Source organism: Carlito syrichta, unplaced genomic scaffold, assembly GCF_000164805.1.
Source record: "Carlito syrichta isolate Samal-C Ts95f unplaced genomic scaffold, Tarsius_syrichta-2.0.1 Scaffold287692, whole genome shotgun sequence".
NCBI lineage: Eukaryota > Metazoa > Chordata > Mammalia > Primates > Tarsiidae > Carlito > Carlito syrichta.
In genome coordinates this window covers 73,853-91,158 of record NW_007231788.1, presented here as the reverse complement: position 1 = coordinate 91,158, position 17,306 = coordinate 73,853, and the positions used below count along the sequence as shown (strand labels likewise).

The window sequence follows — 17,306 nt, the reverse complement described above, 5'->3', positions numbered from 1 at the left end:
TAAATGTTGGCTCAGTATTAAAGTCCAAATCTTCCAAATAAACTGCGCAATGACACAACTCTACATGAAGAATAATACCACCCCCCCCAAGAGAATCAATCCCAACACCCAGAGTCTATGACGATGTCTTTACACGGCAGGAGGGAAATGAGGTTCAAGGTGGAATCATGTTGCTCATTGGTTGCTCTTGAGACAGAAGAGCCTGGATCACCAGGTGGGCCCAGCATCATCACAAGGGTCCCTACAAGGTGGAAGGCAGGTGGGCAGGGCAAGGAGGGATACCTGTAAGGACCAAGTAGCCACTGCTGACTCTGAAGATGGAAGTCAGACAAGAGTTGAGGAATCTGAGGCTTCAGAAGTTGGGAAAGAGAGCGCACAGGGTCCAAGGTCTCCTGGAAGAACACGGCCCAACCAGCACCTTGGCTTTGGCCTGATGAGATCCCTTCTGCACTTCTGACATCCAGAACCACAAGCTCATGGATGTATGTGGCTCTAAGCCTCCATGTTGTGATGATTCCTTGAGGCTGCACTAGAAAACTAGGCTTGCCATGCTTCCCCCCTCAGAGAATATCTAGCCCACGAGATGGTTGCTCATGGTGTGTCTAGGGGTGGGAATGTCATGGTTCAGATGAGGATTGCCTGAGTTTCTGAAGGCAAAGCCCTGACCCTAGAGAGCATCCTGTGCCTGATGAAGAGCCCTGACCCTGAGAGCATCCTGCACCTGTTGGAGAGCCCTGACCCTAGAGAGCATCCTACACCTGACGAGGAGCCCTGACCCTAAGAGAGCGTCCTGCACCCGATGAAGAGCCTCGACCCTGAGAGAGCATCCTGTACCCGATGAAAAGCCCTGACCCTGAGAGAGTGTCCTGCACCCAATGAAAAGCCCTGACCCTGTACCCGACAAAAAGTCCTGACCGTGAGGGAGCATTCTGCACCCGACAAAGAGCCCTGACCCTGAGAGAGTGCCCTGCACCTAATGAAGAGCCCTGACCCTGCACTCAACAAAGAGTCCTGACCCAGAGAGAGCTTTCTGCACCTGACAAAGAGCCCTGAACCTGAGAGAATGTCCTACACCTGATGAGGTGAGAGGCTGTCCACAAGTGAGAGACCAAAGTGAGGGCACACCCATGGACATTCAATGTGGTTATTCTGAACACAGTGACCAGAGCCTTGTGACTTCCTAGCACCCCTTCTGCTTAGTCTGAGTCCAAGACAGTTGCAGAGACAAACAAGGAAGAGGGGCAGGAGGCCCAGTCAGCCTCTCCAGCCTTGGCCCAACCCGGGGCCCAACATGGTGTCCTTTCACATCCTGTAAATTATCTGACCACCTTTTAAGTAAAATCTTTATACCCTTAAGTGCTGCTGCTTTAATACCACTTTTATCCATTAATTTAGAAGGAAGTAGATAACTACAGTAGGTCCTTGAATAGCATAATTTTGTTCAGTGTTGTTTTGTTATGTTAGTGAGAAAAAAAATCCTGGCTGGGGCCAGTCTGCAGCATTCCCGTGTCCTCTGATGTCTGGTGGGTTTTCTCCAGTGACTCTAGTTTCCGCCACATCCCAATGAGGGCGAGGGAACTGGTGTATCTACACAGTCCCACTCTGAGTGAGTATGGGTGGCCCTGTGGGGGACGACATCCTGGCCAGGCAGGTGGGTTCTCACCTTGTGCTCTGAGTCGCTGGGACAGGCTCTGGCCCTGAACTGGAATAACTTAGTTTTATTCATCTTTCCTAACTTTTGTTTGCACCAAATAGCCTATGGAAAAACTGGTGTCATTATACATCATTTCACTTAGATCACAATTTCCAAGAACCTGGATGACATTAAATGAGGACTTACTGCATTTTGCCAACTTGATTTTAAGTTAGAAGAAGGTAGGAGCTATCAAAATAGGACACAAATTCAAAAATTTCCTTTTTACAGAGACTTTATCTCAACTGCTTACTTTCCCTCCTAAAAGAGACAACCCAAAGGAACCCCAAAGCATGGAACACTCACTGTTTCAAATCATGTGTGTACCGTAATGTGAGCAGATGTAAGATCTGATTGGGGAAATGGAAGCATCGAGAAGGCAAATGTGTCCATCACAATGCCAGAGCTGTGCCTGGAGGGAGCACCTGAAGACCAGAGGTCTGTGACTTCTGTGAAGCACAATGCTGTCGTCAGGGTGACAAGTGATGGAATGGGAACAGTGGTAGGGGCCTCCACATGGCACACCTCACTCTCACAGGCAGACTCCCCACCCTCTGCCACGCCTTGTGCCCAGTCCAGCCTCACGGCCATTGCCACCCACTCAGAATTCTCAGGCCCCTTTGCCTTCATGCTCGCTGGTCTCTCCTGCTTTTTACCTTGGGACCTCATGAGTGGGTAATCTCTCTGTGGTTCAGTTTCTCATTTTGGACAAGAAATGAAGATGAAATACCAAACACTTGTTGGGACTGCTGCCCTAACATATGTAAATGTTCAAGATCCTTCTTACATATGGCTGGCACTCAGTAAATACTTCTTCACAATAATTTATAATGACAGTAATGATTAGGCTGCAACTAAACGCTAAGTTAAAATGGTTTGCCTAGCTCTCTTTCAAACAGATTTCGTGCTCTTTAAATACAGAACAAAGTCCCGGTCATCTCAGATCCCTGAGACCTGGCATGTGGCACTCTAAGATGCCTGCTGATCAGATAAAAGAGGAATTTCTGTCCAAGAGGTTAGGGAACAGAGCTCCCATGGCAAGTGCTGCCCTGATGGGCTCTAAGGTCCAATGTCTGAACAGGCTTGGCTGGCCCAGCTGCCAAGCACCCTGACTCTGCATGGATGGCAGTATGAGCTGATCAGAGGAGAGCCACAGTGGGCAGAGATGGTCAGGCCCTTCCCGTGGGCCCTCTGCTCCTGATACATGAGCTCCCGGGAAGGTGACAGCAGAACACAATGCAATGCCCCTGGAGCAGATGCAATGGCTGTAGACTCTCTGGATGACATGGCAACATGCACACCACGAAGTGTGGCTCCCAGGCAGCATTTCCGAAAATCTCCTTTAGCAAGGAGACCTGTTTCTGGTGTAGACAGCAACACAATATCTTGCCTTGCTGGAGTAGGAGACAAATGACCCAACCAGCAAGGGAACAGCCAGCTCGACTCCACAGCAGGAAAGTGGACAGCTCAGAGACTCTGTGGAGGCCAACCCAGGCCAGCGCAGGCACTCTGCCCATGAAGCAGCCCCAATAGCTCCCTCCTGCATCTCAAGCACCACAGCTACCTTCTTCAGCTCCCAGACAGGCCTCCTAAAAGGAAGACAACACAACAGTCAACCCACAGACCTGCATGTCACTGGTTTACTTCTCTTTTATCTCTACAACCTAAGCAGTCAGAAAGAGAAGGGCCGCCTTGAAGAGCACACGGCCACTACTCTGGAGGGAGGAAGCATCCTTAGCAGACAGTCCCAGGATGACTTTTAAAGAAACAAAACTGAGCAGACTTAAGTCCACAAAACTCTAAGATCTGCAAGCAGATTCTTCCCACTCCACATCTGATATGGGACTCATACTCCTTCTCACAACTACACCCCCAAAAGGGGGTGGGGTACAGGTAGAGAAGGATGAGACTAGGGAAATAAAAACAGGACACGCCAAGGTGGCACAGTCACAGGCAAGGTGAGGCCTGTGGGCTCCCCTCAGCTCCCCTCCAGGGCGGGCCTCCCACTGGTCCACAGGGTCTGTATGGCCAGAGTCACAGAAGTCTCAGCAGGAGGTTTTTTGCCTGGAAAGACAGCCAGCTCTGAAGATGAGAGATTCAATACAAGTTCCAAGTATGGCAATTAGCATTAAAAAGTCATTTTTCTATTACAAAAAAAAAAAATCACAGAAAACCTCAACAGCAAATCAAAATTCAGTCCTATCTTGCTCCTTCTCTGAGCACAAGGGTTTAAGGGTTTTCCTTTCCGACGCCCTCCCCTACAGCTCTGGTGCCAGCAGACCCCACTGTCACCCCCTCTGCTCCAAGGTGTCTCATTCTCTGCAGGCTCCGCAGGAGCTGGGAAGGGGAAGGAGCGTCTGAGAGGGAATATAGGTACCTCCCACAGCCACAAGAGACAGCAGGAAAGTGCTGCCAAACATGAACACTGCTTTTGTGCTTGAAAAAACGTCCCTCTTGGCTTCAAAGATGCTCTCTTAAATGATGACATCACAGCAGTTAATATCCACATTCCACAGAGCAGGACTTTTGTCCATTGTGCCCTCCAAGAATCCCTGCTAGCTTTATGGCTGTGTGTGGTGGGCCGAGGCATAAACTACCAGTTCAAGAGGCAACAGGGTCTGAGGAAGGCTTGGCTGACTGCTGCCCAAGGAGCACCCTTCTGCTGCTGACTTTTGAGGATACTGTGAGAGTGAGACAAAGACATACCCCTCTAATTGGCAGAGGCTAAGGAGAGGGACACAACCTGCAGAAAACAGGCCATAGCAATTCTATGCCAAAGTAGCAAAAGAATGCCCGGGTAGAGGAATGAGACTAGGGGAATCTTCCTACACTCTGGAAATAATGAGCTTTCAATAAGTGGTAGCTATTATGATAACTGTTAATTAGCAAGGTAGCTACACAACAAAATTCAGGGCAAGAAATAGACATGACAGGAAGCACAGTATTTGGTCCCCTCACATGGAAGAGCTTAGGCGATCAAAACAGAAAAGAAAGAAGGAGCAAGATGCCAACTGGTGGGCAGGGAGGAAGAGCGACCACAGACAGGAATGGCCTATAGGATGGCTGTGCTTTGTCCCCACTGTGGGATGGGCTGAAGCCTGCTTCTCCTGGACAGTGTGGAAGCAGGTGTGTGGCGAGAGCCTGGCCGGGAAGACAGAGGCACAGGAGCCATGGCCAAGCTCAGGGTCTCAATGACACTTCCCTCCTGTCCCTAGTGTGGGAGCCCACATTTCATTTCTGCCTTCCTACACATCAGACCTCCATTTAATACTGTCAGTAGTACAGAAGCCTTTGGAACAGAATCTCACCTGACTTCCTCAAGTGGTAAAGTGTACATTACAAATGAGAGAAATCTCAGAGCAAAGGCAACCCGCATGGAAGTGTTAACTGGAATCAATCGAACCAAGGGGTTGTTCAATATGAATAAACTGAATAGAAGCAACAGGGATGAATTCAAAAGTTAAAAAAGAAAACGTGATCCTGCTCGCCTACTTCTATCAAATGGCACGTGCTCTTCAAGTGCTTACTGTACCAAAAAGGGACCGTCAAATCACAGCCCAGCACACACCCTGCTGACACCATGGCAGCCGGTTCCAGGGAGACAGCCTCGCATAGTGGTTGCTGAAACTCCAGGCCTTCCCACTGTCAAGATGGCAAAAGTTACCTGCAGCCACACTCCAAAGCCAGGACTGCTCACTGAACAGCATCTCTGAAAGCCGCTTTATTCATAAGATTCCTGTGCACTATCCACGTGACTCTGGCATGGGACCATAAAGACATGATTGGGCCTTCCCAAGTCATAAGTCCACAGCTGCCCTGGGCAGCCTCATGTGACCTCTGCAGGGACATTGTCCTTATCAGGGTCTTTCTGAACTCTCTTTCTAAGAAAGAAAGTCTAGAGCTCTGCCTGGTCTGGATTTAAAGGTGCTTGAACCAATCTTGAGAGAAGAGGTGGCATGCCAAGGAGATAAAGAATGTGTCTAAACTAGATGTCTAACAATGATTAAAATAAATGATCAAAAGTAAATTTTAAAAAATTAAAAAAAAATCTGGTCAATAATTAGAGAAGGTACTCATTTAAGCACCCACCACAGCTAGCCTTGTCTAAGCCTCCCAGGCAGTCTAATTTATGGATTGATGATTGAGATGAGGGCTTGCCATGTTGCCTCAACTGGTCTTGAACTGGGCTCAAGCGACCTTCCCACCTTGGCCTCCCAAGTCACAGAGATAGACATGTGTATCCCCCAAGCTCTTGATCCACCTCCAAGTCATTTTCCTAGGCAGGGTACACTCTACAATGTAAACCTGCTTAGGTTCTTCCCTGTTTCATATTCCTTAATGGCTTTCCACTGTTGTCAGGACAGAGTTCAGATGCCTTCAGAAGGCCTGGGAGGCCCTAGTGATCTGGCTGCACCATCTTCTTCCCCCTCTCTCACTGGCAGCTTGTGCATAGTCATCTACACTGGAGCTGCCCTGCCCTTTGCCTGCCTCCTCATCTTCTAGTTCTAGGTTACACAACCCTCTGGAAAGCCTCCCCTCCTCCTCCAAGCTGACGGGGGTGGGAGAGTGGGGGAAAACTTCCTGAGGTTACACGCATCTCCTGTCACAACACTTGGCCCAGGCAAGTGCCCAGTTACATGCTCTGCTCCCTGCTGGACCTAGGATTCACAAGGGCAGGACCCTGTCTGCCTTAGTCACCATCAGGTATCAGGTATAGCAAGTGCCACACACACAGCAGAGCACAGATATATTTTAAGTGAGCAAAAGGGAGGGAGGGAGAAGGAAGGAGGGAGGGGACAGATCAGCAATGCAGAAAGAGTCCACTTTTGAAAAGGGCTGGTTGACAGTCCTTGCGGAAAGTCGCGTTTGTGATTTCTCGAGAGGAATGAACGAGACCACGTCATTCTGGCCTGGTTGTCTGGGCCAGGTGACGACAAAGCGGTATCCTGGTGAACCAGCCCTTCATCCCTAGGCAGCCCACACTCCCGGGGCCTCAAGATGCTGAGGTCTATGTGGAATTTTCTGAAATGTCACAAAAGGAAATACATCTTCCTGGGCACGGTCCTTGGAAGAGTGTATATCCTGGGGAAATATGGACAGAAGAAAATCAGAGAAATACAAGAAAGGGAAGCTGCAGAATATATTACGACGACAGTATCATTTTGAAAGTAACCAGAGGACTTGCAATATGACAGTGCTGTCCATGCTTCCAACACTGAGAGAGGCCTTAATACAACAACTCAATTCTGAGAGCCTCATCTCTCTACTAAAAAACAGGCCTTCAAATAAGCTAGAAATATGGGAGGATCTGAAGATAATAAGTTTCACAAGAAGTATTGTGGCTGTGTACAGTACTTGTATGCTGGTTGTTCTTTTGCGAGTCCAGTTAAACATATATTTACCTGGATAATGCTGTAATTGACAAAAATGGCACCACAATTCTTGCTCCCCCAAATGTTCAACAGCAATATTTATCAAGTATTCAGCATCTCCTTGGAGATGGCCTGACAGAATTAATCACTGTCATTAAACAAGCTGTGCAGAAAATTTTAGGAAGTGTTTCTCTTAAACATTCTTTGTCCCTTCTGGACTTGGAGCAAAAACTAAAAGAAATCAGAAATCTCGTTGAGCAGCATAAATCTTCTTCTTGGACTAATAAAGATGGATCAAAATCTTTATTATGCCATTATATGATGCCAGGTGAAGAAACTCCATTAGCAGTTCAGGCCTGTGGGCTTTCTCCGTGAGAATATTACCACTGTTAAACTTCTCAATGAAACCAGAGACATGTTAGAAAGCCCAGATTTTAGTACAGTTTTGAATACTTGTTTAAACCGAGGTTTTAGTAGACTTCTAGACAATATGGCTGAGTTCTTTCGACCTACTGAATAGGACCTGCAACATAGTAATTTCATGGATAGTCTTTCCAGTGTCAGCCTGCCTTTAGCTAAGATAATCCTAATAGTAAATGGACAGATCCATTCAGTCTGTAGCGACACACCCAGTCATTTTGTTCAGGATCTGTTGATGATGGAGCAAGTGAAGGACTTTGCTGCTAATGTATATGAGGCTTTCAGTACCCCTCAGCAACTGGAGAAATGACTTTCCTTCGAGGAAAACTACAGTGGGAATCATTTACTTTTAAAAATACACTGAATAAATCAACTATTCCTAGAGTAGCAATTTGTTACCAAAACGCCTAATAAAAATATATTCTTAATCAAAAAAAAAAAAGAAAAAGAAAAGGGCTGGTGGACGGGCTGGCAGGGCTCTTGAGGACCAGCAGGTCGAAAGCCAGGGTCCACAGATTCAGCCATGGGAGACAATGGGCAGATCAGCCCCTGCAACTCTGGAGTGGAGTTTCAGAACCACCATTTTCAAGGGAAGGGGGAATCAGGAGATGTGGGGTAACACTGGCACAAAGAAAGGGGCTCAGATGTGGGGAAAGAGAAGGAAAAAGGAGAAGAAAAAAAAACAGTAACAACAAAAACACAGGCCAAATCCTGGCTTTAGGTGACAATTCATTTAGCCTTCTAAATTAGAAACTTGAACTAGATTAGTGGTTTTTAAACTGAGTTCTGAGGAACCCTGGGTCTCTGCAGAAGCCCCTCAGGGTCTTCTGTGAGGAAGAGGGAAGGTTCACCAAGGGATGTGGCTCCAACTTTAACCAGAGAGGTTCTGCTTGAAGTTCATTTGAAAAAGAGCATTTCTGCTCAAATTAAAGTGTGAATGGCTGTGACCTGGATGATCATTCCCATACTTCCCGGCCTCAACAGCCTACAGTCCTACATGAGAGAGGACCTGGTAGACACTGCACCTTATGTCATATAAACACCCCTCGGCAGTGCTGGGCATGGTGGCATCTCCTGGATCCTCTTCTCACTGCTTGAGCAGAGTAACAGGAAACCTAAGTATCAGCATCCAGGATCACCACAAGGCCGAGGTAGTAATATCATGTATTCTTAGGTTTTATCCAATTTATTATTTTTTTTTAAGAAAACAAGATTTATTGAGAGGACAGAAAAGCTCCCATAGTGGGAAGGGACTTGAAGGGGTTATTTGGTTTAATCCAATTTAAAAGTGCATTTCATTACTGTTCCAAACACAAAGGAACATTTTTTCCCCTAACAAAGTTGTATATACCTATGCCCTGGGAATCATTATATAGATGTCCTGAGTCAGATACAAAGACATTATAGGTCAGAAATACAAAATTACAGAATATTGGATCTAGAGTTCATTAAAAAAAAAAAAAAGCAATTCAATTCCAATCAAGAAAGGACAATGTAAATATTAACCTAGCCAGGCCACTTGATAGTCTACTTATCATTAAAATGTAGTTTAAGAAGGCATCTGAATGTGCTAAAGAATACAACAAGGCTACTGTCATTACTTTACAGGCAGGAAGAGATACAGATGGGAGGGAGATGGGCGTCTTAAAAAATAGGAACCTCACATCTCAGGCTTAGGACAGAGATCCCTTTTCTGTGTTGCTCCTTGGCTGTCCATAGCTCATGGGGTATTAAAAGGTCAAATGTCACTCAATTCTGAGGACAGAAAAGCAGCTGTAATGTGATCTTACCTGGGTCCTTCCTCATCTCCCTGAAAGACAAACAGAAACAGCATTAGAAACCACGATTGGTGTCAACAGGGTGTGATTTCTTCTCCCTCTCCTTTCCCAACCTGAAAGCATGGACTGTGCTTTTATTGTAACAGAGACAAACCAACAGACATCTAAGGCAGGACAGGATCAACAAAATGCTGTGTTCCAAATGCCCAGCAGAGATGAGCTGACAATGTGCTCTGGGGAGCAGAGATGCAAGTGCAGCACAGACCTGGTGGCCTAAACAGCAGCCTGGCCTTTTCATTTGCACGGCTGGCAGCATTCAGTTCTGAGTCAGCCAAGAACCCCAAAATAGCAGCAGGTCTGAGGCAAAAGCTGACTGGCTCTAAAAGCATCAAGCTGTTTCCTTCAAAGACCCATCTCTGTCTTGGTCCAGCATTCTTCATCACACGCGAGTACAGCGACTCTAACGTAAAGAGCTGTGAAGGAAAGGGCCCGAAGGGGACTGAGGAAACTGGATTCTGGCCCAAGTTCTCTGTCCAAGTTGTGTGCCCTTGGGCAAACAGACTAATTAACATGCCCCCTATCTTCTCCCCTGCAAGGGGCATCTCCAGCATCTGAGGATGCACACCCTTCTCCAGTTAGACAACAGCTTTCTTCCCATCCACTCTTTGCAATGTGAATGCTACTGTTCCAGGTGCTGCATCCTCTTCTCTGGCAGACTCCTCTGAGCTTCCTTCTGTGGCCAAATGGGATTGTTCAAATGACTCTCAAGTCTTTCCCAAGGGAACCTCACTCACCCTTTGGTGACAGAATATCTTTACAACCTCCTCTTAGCCATTCAGAGAAGTTTTAATAGAGAATGCACCTCTGGTTGTACTCTCCAGAGAATGAACGAACGAATGAATGAATGAATGATTCCTACTGACATAAATTGGAATGCACTCCAGAGTCAGACACTCTGGGTTCAAATCTTGACCCCAGCACTTTCCTGCTGTGTCACCCTACTCAGGTGAATGTGTCTCTTAACTTCCATTTTCTAGTTTGTAAAACAGGGCAAGAGTTGTCTCTATATCCTAAGTATAAGGATAGAATGACCATCAAGCACAGTGCCTGGGACACAGGCTACTTATCAGTATCAGCAGCTATTCAGTATGATTCATTAAGAAGCTACTCCATGCAGGTGCTGCTTGAAGATTTTAAAAGATAACCTGGTGCAGTCTAACTTTGCAGGAGCGGGAGAAACAGGCAAGAGAAGTGAACCAGGACATGAGGTAAGGACTCTACAAAGACTAACAGTGTGCTTTGAGAGTCAGAGGGAAGTGGAAGCCACTGCCCCTCCTGGAGAAGGGGGTGTTCCTATTGGCCCCTGAGGGATAAGCAGGCTTTTCCTAGGCCTACTACGGGAAAAGTGGGAAGGACACTCACTGACCTAGTGAGAGCAAAGGTGTCCATTTAAAGAAATGTGCTGCTTAAAGTGAAAGTAGAGAATGGGGGTGGGGGTGTGTGCACATGGGTCTTGGGCAGGGAGTGGGGAGCACGAGGTGGCAGAACCTAGGATGGGTGGTCATGAGTGTGATGGAGGGAGGGGAGTGCAGGGTGGATGGAGTATGCATGTGTGTCTTGGGAAGGAGTATGGGGGGCGGGGTGGGAACTGAGGATGGGTGAGTGACTGTGACAGAGGCAGCAGGGATCGATCACCAGGGAGCAGCCAGTGAAGGACATCTATAGCCAGAAGGTGACTTGGGCCAGCCTGGACGCTGAAGGCTGAAGGAGAACGGCATGTTAGCAGAAGGTTAGAGTTCATAATCATATTTCAGGGCGTGAAACCCCCACACTCTCAGGAGAGGGAAGTGGGACGTGTGGTAGAGGGAAGGAGGGGTGCTGAAAGCTTTCTCTGCATTTTAATCAACTGGTATGTCTCATATAACTATACTATAATATAGTTATATTATAACATAATATAACAAAAATGAGGAACTATAATATATATAATATAACAAAATGGAACTATAATATAACAAAAATAAGTCCTATAATTCAAATTTAATATGAGTTACATAACTATCATTGACACAAATCTCAACACTACTTTTCAATTACTTTTGGGTGTTTAAACGTAACTGTCTAGGAGAACCTTATAGAAAAAAGTACCTAAACTCTCCTCCATAACTGAGGGCATGTCCTTCTTACAATCACATATCCTGGCACAATGAAAGATGGTATTTCTGAGTTATAAAAACATGTTCTCAAGTCTGAGTCATTAACCCCACAGTGATGCTTACAGGAATTTACTTCACTTTTCTAAGGTTCAGTTTCTTCATCTACACATGGAGATCCTAATTCTTACCTCAAAGGGTCACTATATGGATCAAAATAAGTGAGAAGATCTGTGCAAGACACTAAACAACTGTGCAACAATCGCAAGTCAGTGTGCAACACGTGGCGGCCATCATTGCACTTTCCTTGAATTATTAACGCGCATTTCCAGAGGAGAGCAAGGAGGAACAGGAAGGACATGGCACAAGGTCCTGCTGGATGTTCACCCATTTCTGCTGCTCACAGAGGTGTGCCTCTTCAGAAACAACAGTCACTATCACAAAGTGAGAGTACATACACACATGAATTTCAGGGCCCCTGTGAACAGGTCAGCAGAGGACTGTACATCTTGCAGCTGTGCATGCTTGTTCTTCCTCCTTGAAATGTACTTTCCTGTCCTGAAAACCCAGCTAATTCCTACCCATCCTTTGAGATCCAGCCTCACTCAGAAACTTCCTCACTAACAGCTTGAGAGGGTTAATCCTTTGCCCCTCTTCTGCATCTGTAGGGTTCACCCTTCGAGGCTAGTACCCAGAAGAAAACTGACAGTGACTGCAGTGCACAGCACCTCCCTCTTTAGATTTCAATTCCTTGAGATCAGAAACTGTCCTACTCTGTGTTCACTGCATCTACCCCAGCACAAGGCACACAGTGAACGATGACTCAAGACGGAAGCAGCATTTAAGATGCACTTCCACCACAACTATGAGTGAATTCTGGTTTCAGAGAACATCAGAAGAGAGAGTCTGTGAAGCACCAACTTCCATGTAAGTGGCTTATTGGATTCAGCAGTGCTCCAATCCCTTCCTGGAATACCTCAAGTGTTCACGGTCAGCAGGCTGCACTCTCGTGCAACCTCCCCCTCTGCTTCCCACAAGTGGACATGCTGTTCCCCAAGAATCTTCAAGTTTCATTCCAAGTCCATTTACATCAGGTGAGCTTGCAATTACAATGACACATTTAATCAGTAAGAACAAGTGAGGGCAAGCTAGACATCTGCTGCTTCCTTGAGTTGCTGCTTTTGTGAAAACTAAGCTAAATGTGTCCACAGTATTCAATAAAGATGAATTACCTAGAAATATGTCAATTTTGACCTGCATGAAACATATGCAATCTGTTAAGAAAAAAATAAGTTACAAAAAGTAAGATTCTGCATTCAACTTACTTTGAATGGAATCCCTGTTACTATAAAGAGCCTGAAATAGCACCTTATAAATGGTGCAATATGGGTGTGGTTTATGTCAAAACAGGACATTTAACTCCAATTAGCAAACCCATATTTCAAAGAAAAGGCCTTGTTTCAAAATTCAAAAAATTTACAAATATATGTTTCAGGTTTAAAATAAATGCTTATGGCATGCATGCATCATTTTAATTTTTTTATTATTTTTATCTACTTTTTATTTTATTTATTGAGTTGAAGTTTCACTCTGTCATATAGGCTGGAGGGCAGTGGTACACTCATGACCACCCCAGTGTTAACCTGCTGGGCTCAGGTGATCCTTCCACCTCAGCCTTCCAAGTAGCTAGAGCTACAGGCATGTGCCACTATGTCCAGCTAATTTTTCTTGGTTTATTGTAGAGATGAGGTCTCACCAAGTTGCCCAGGCTGGTCTCGAGCCTGTGGACTCAGGCAATCCTCTCACTTTGACCTCCCAAAGTGCTGGAATTATAGATATGAGTACTGCACCTGGCCTGCATGTATCATTTTAAAATAATTTTTGCATGTAAACTAACTTTTTCCAATATTATCTCATGGCAACTCAGCACTCTCCTTTCAAAACTGGACAAAATACAAAAATGCTCATGACATAAAAATATACATCTTTTTAAACTATTTGACCATGGCAAAGAGTGATATTACAAAATTCAGCACAATAGAGTGGTAAAGTCAGAAACAAACAAGAAGAAAATACTTTTTAGTCTCTTTTATGAGGCCAACATACCCCTAATACCAAAACCTGACAGTGGCATCATGAAAATATAAAATTAAAGACCAAGATCCCTCATGAACAAAGACACAAATTCCCTTTGCTGTATGTTCAACCATTTCTGTTGCTTACAGCCTCTTTTCAGAAACAACAGTCACTCTCACACAAAAAAAGAACATACACACACATGAATTACAGGGCCACTGTGAACAGGTTAGCAGATAGAGGACTGCCAATCTTGCTATATTGGCAAGCTGAACTGAGATAATACATCATGACCAAGTGGGATTCAGAAACGCAAGGTTGGTCTAGTGTTATGAAATTAATCAACACAAGAGAATAATAGCGAAAACCACCTGATCATTTCAACAGATGCAGAAGAATCATCTCACAAAAGTCCACATCAGTTCATGGTAAAAAACACTCAGCACATCAGGAAAAGAAGGGAACTCCTTCAATCTGATATAAGGTATCTATAAAAAAAATCATACTTAATAGAAATGTACTGAATGCTTTCCTTCTAAGACTCCAAACAAGACAAGGATGTTCACTTTTACCATTGATATTAGACATTGCACTGAAGGCCCTGGTCACTGCAGTAAGCCAAGACAAACAACCAAAAGGCATAAAGATGGAAAGGAAGAAATAAAACCATCTCCATTTGCAGATGGAATGATGACATCCTGAAAGTCTATAAAACCTCTAACAGGCAAATTTGTCAAGATTACAAGATACATGGTTAATATACAAAAAGCAACTGTATTTTTATGCACTAACACAAAAACTGAAAAATGGAACTTAATCTTTTGCACTTGGAGACATCTCACAGACCATCTACCAACAACTCGACCGCGCTTTTTAACAAAAAGTGAAAAATGCATACCTTCATATATTAAATGGCAAAGTGTTGGAACCGATTATTTTATTGTAATGATCTGGCTTGTAATCAAATTTTGGACACTGAGGAACTTATTTATGACAAAAATAAAAATTTTATGTATTACATTTTTTTAATGTGTGGTAATATGTGAAACATTCACTGACATGCATTGCTGCTTCACCAATTCATACTGTGGAATAGGAGTTTGTGGGATGTCTTCCACCTGGTATTTTTCTATTCAAACAGACAAATGCAGTCTCGTTCTCTTCCTCCCTCATTGATAATATGTAATTTGTTGTCCAGTCTGTTGTTTGAAGAAGATGTGAAAGGGTGCACTCATGACTGCTAAAAACAACCTCTCAACTTATCAATCAGAAGCTTGACAAATTTCAAATGGGACATAGGTTTTTCATTTTTTCTGAATGCAAAACTTCAAGGAAACACACATTTTTGAAAAATTTGTGCTTGCATAAGTTTGTCCTGTATAATCACCAGCAATCTATGTCCCCTGAGAGGGGACATCAGAGTGGTTTGCTAGATTTACAATGTTTCTTCAGAGGGAACAAGTGCAAAGGGTTAAAAATGATTCTACTTTCAATAGCATCAAAAATACTACATAACCAGAAATAAATTTAACAGAAACCATTCAAGACCTTTACATGAAAACTATAAACTGCTGCTGACAGTTTGTAAAATGAGACTCATAAATGGTGCCAAATATCATGTTCATTCATCCTGTCTGTCTGCAGAGCCAATGTGTCATTTTTGCTTTAGCTGTTTTGCTTTCAAGATTTTTTTCTTTGTCCTTAGTTTTCAGAAGTTTGATTTTGATGTGTCTGGGTATAGATTTCTTAGTTTAACTTGTTTGGGCTCACTCAGTCTCTTAAATTTGTGGGTTTATGTCTTTCAGTCAAAATTGGAAAGTCTGAGTCATTATTTCTCCAAAATTTTTTTCATTTCCATGATCCTTTTTCTCTCCTTGTTAGATATTGGTGACATGACTGGTGACATGTATGTTAGAACTCTCATTATTTTCCTACAGGTTACTAAAACTCAGTTTAATTACATTCATTCATTATTTGAATCAGGGTCTTACTCTGTCACCCAGGCTTGAGTATAGTGGCATAATCACGGCACTGTAGCCTTGACTTCCTGGGCTCACATGATTCTCCCACCTCAGTTCCTGAGCAGTTGAAGCTTGGACTACAGGTGTGCATCACCACAGCCAGCTAACTTTTAATTTTTTTAAAAAAATAGAGATGAAGTCTGGCCAATCTCAAACTCCTGGCCTCAAGTGATCCTCTCATCTTAGCCTCCCACAGTGCTGGGATTACAAGCATGAGGCACTGCACTCAGCCAGTGTTTGTTTGTTTGCTTGTTTGTCTTGAATTAGCTCAGTATCATCTATCTTCATATTCACCAGATTGTTCCTCCAATTTGCCACTGAACTCATCTAGTCAATTTTTGTGTTGGTTATTATATTTTTCAGTTCTAAAATTTTCATTTGGTCTTTTTAATATCCATCTCTTTATTGAGATTTCCTGTTTTTCATTTGTTTCCAGAGTCTTCGCTCATTAAGACATTTTATGATAGGTTTAAAACTGTTGTCTGATATCTCCAACATCTGTGCCATCTTGGTGTTGGCGTATATTGACTGTCTTTTCTCTTTAGAATTGAGATGTACTGGTTCTTGGTATAATAAGTAACTTTGAACTGTATCCTGGACATACTGAGCTATGTTATAAAAATCTGGCTTCTCAACCAAATGCAGTGGCTCAAGCACTTTGGGAGGCTGAGGTGGGAGAACTGCTTGGGTTCAGGAGTTCAAGACCAGTCTGGGTAACATAGTGAGACCGTGTCTCTATAAAAAAAACCCCAAAATTAGCCAGGCATGGTGGGGGAGCATGCCTGTAGTCCTAGTTACTCAGGAGGCTGAGCAGAAGGGTCACCTGCACCCAGGAGGTCAAGGCTGTGGTGAAATGTGATTATGCCATGGCACTCTGGCCTGGGCAACAGTGAGACCCTGCTTCCAAAAAAATCAAACACCTATTTAAACCTATTTCAGCAGTCAACCTGTGTAGGTTCAAAACACATGTCCAGAATCACTTTTATGGACAATTCAAGTGCAACTCTGTTACAAAGCCTCTACAGTGCTGTTCTGGTCTTCCCCTCAGGTGATAGGATTCCTCTCTACAGTCTCCACAGAGTTGTGGAGGAGACATGCTCACTCTTCATTTACAGGGCAGGATTGGGAGACAGATTTCCACCCATTGACTTGGCTTTAGCGAGTGTCAGGTGAGAGTCAGCCGTCAGAGCGCTGTCCACAGTCCCTGCTTCCTTACTGTGGTTGTGGGGCAGGGAGGAAGGTGGAGCTCTGCCTACAGGGGCAATGATAGAAATCAGTTTCACCCATGAGCTCCAGAGAAAGAAAGGCACCCATCTCTTTAGGGAAGGATGTGAACTGTTTCAAGGCACGGGCTCCACTGCCACAGTGGTGGGTGCCTGACAGGCAGGTATGATCCAAGCCTTCTCTATGGCTGAGCCATCCTCTCCCCTTCCGTTGGTTAGAGAACAGGTTTTTCTTAGGTATTTTCTTTTGTGTCTGTCCACTAGTGTTTCCAGTTTGTAGATCACCCAGGTCAGGATTCACAGGGAATTCACTGCCTTGTAGTCCCTCATCTCCCGAGGTCCTAGCCAGTGGCCATCTTTTATCCACCTTTTAAGCGTTTTTGCCCAGGGATTTTTGCTGTGGTTAGTGGAAGGAGTAAGAGACAATGTGTAGACTCCATCACATTCAGAACTAGAAGCTGTGATCTTTTTCAAATGTATCAAAAGTAAAATGGACTCATGAGTGGATGGTTGGAAAGATTGCTAGATACATTATGAAGCAAGTATGGCAAACTGTTAGTGGTGGAATCT

At 44.4% G+C, this 17,306-nt stretch overlaps 2 pseudogenes; one reads left to right on the top strand and one right to left on the bottom strand.

Moving 5' to 3' along the window:
- The first annotated feature begins 6,691 nt into the window (after window positions 1-6,691).
- LOC103254958 lies at window positions 6,692-7,795 on the top strand (annotated as a pseudogene).
- Window positions 7,796-9,271: 1,476 nt separating this feature from the next.
- Window positions 9,272-17,306, bottom strand: part of LOC103254959 — a 56,856-nt pseudogene continuing 48,821 nt past the window's right edge.